Here is a 1,728-nt window from a genome sequence, read left to right as displayed (position 1 = left end):
GCTGTCTGGGATGGGTGGGGGGTAGGGCGAGGAGGTTTAAAGCCTGGAGGGGCAAGGAGCAGGATATAGCCCAGTGAGTTCTGGGTGGAGTGCAAGGCCTTGGCTCAGAATCCTGGCAAAGCAGTATCCCCTTCCTCCTGCAGCAGTTTGGAGAAACTTTGAGTCTAAATGTGAGAGACTATTTTTACCTATTTCTCCGGTGCCAAGGCTAGCCTGACCACGTCTGCTCTAACACCTACTTTGAGTCTCATACATACTGGCTTCCCTCCCCCAGGTGCACCAAGCAAATGAAGCATGAGCCTCCTTGGGCCACGCCCATCATCAGCCCGCCCCTTAGTGTGAGGGGTTTCTCATAAAATAAAATAAAAAGCATCTAAGTCACCTTTGTCCCCCTCAGTCCTCCCCACATGGTTCTTATGACTGTAGGGACAATGGCCCAGCCCTTTGCATACCAGCCATTTTATCCTTTCAACAGCCCTACAAGGTCAGTGCCAGTACCCCCAGGATGCCAGCAGGGGAAGAGCCCCTGTGCACTGTCACCTAGCCACTTGGTGCTGGGGCTGGAGCCCTCACTGCCTGTGCCTGGAACCCTCACTGCCTCTGTCATCCTTCCCCTGCAGAAGGATTTGCCTGGGCCACCTTCCTAGGCTCCAGGTAGCAAATGGACCAAGCTCTGTGGTTACAAGTGACAGATACCCCTGGAGCACCAGTTCAAACACCAGAGAGGGACCTAGAGAGAGGAGAGCACAGGGTCAGGACCCAGTCATCCCTGATGGCATGGCATCCAGCTGCCCACCAGAAGACAGACATAATGCTGGCTCCAGAGCCCACCTCCCATGGGACTGAGGGGCCTGGAGAGGCCAGTGTCTACCCTGGGCACCCCTGCTCAGCCTGGCTTCCTCCCTTATGGCTCGACCTATCCCAGGACCAGGAACACCAACCTTCTGGTACCCATCTCCCTGCACTCTGTTCCCCACTGGGACACTCTGGAATGGCACTGTACTCAAGCCCTCCCCAGCCATGCTCTGCTAGGCCTGCTGATATCACACAGGCTATGATGCTCATAAAGTTGGGGTAAACGATAAGTTCAAGAATTCTGGCTTCAGTGTCTCCATGGATGGTGAGGACATCTGCAGGATACAAGACAGGGAGCATGCATGGGGTAACATGGTGAGCTGCTCTTAATGTGGTGACAGTGAATGCCTCTCACTTATCTCCCCAACTTCCTTTATCTCCAAGAAGGCCAGAGGGTGTGAACTTAATCTACTTAATGTGCTGTCCTGGTGAGGAAGGCAAAGTGCCTACATGCCCACGATCCGCAGCACATCAGTCTGGCCCACTTCTCCAGACCTTTCCAATCTGGTCCCCTTTTCCTTGAGACCTTGAGCTACCTTCCTTGAGATACATGCTCCCCACCTACTCTGCTACCTATAGTGTACCTGGTCTGTGCTGTAGGCACTGAGGTTAAGGGATTTCTTGGCACTGCCTCCCCTGTATTGCCAGTCCACAGCCTCCCAGTGGCCAAGGTCTTCCCAGGCAGGCCCTAGCATGGCCACACCTTCAGGCCACTTAGCAGTTGTCTGGGAGGTCCTGGGGCTGTCCAGTGTGGACCAGAGCAGCCTAGGGGATGAACTGGGGAACTTCAATGTGGAAAGGAAGCACCTGAGGAGGGGTCTTTTTTTTTTTTTTTTTTGAGACAGAGCCTCAAGCTATCCCCCTGGGTAGAGT

This window comes from Otolemur garnettii, unplaced genomic scaffold (assembly GCF_000181295.1).
Source record: "Otolemur garnettii isolate 467f Iridium unplaced genomic scaffold, OtoGar3 scaffold00020, whole genome shotgun sequence".
Taxonomy (NCBI): Eukaryota; Metazoa; Chordata; class Mammalia; order Primates; family Galagidae; genus Otolemur; species Otolemur garnettii.
This window is presented reverse-complemented; position numbering follows the sequence as displayed.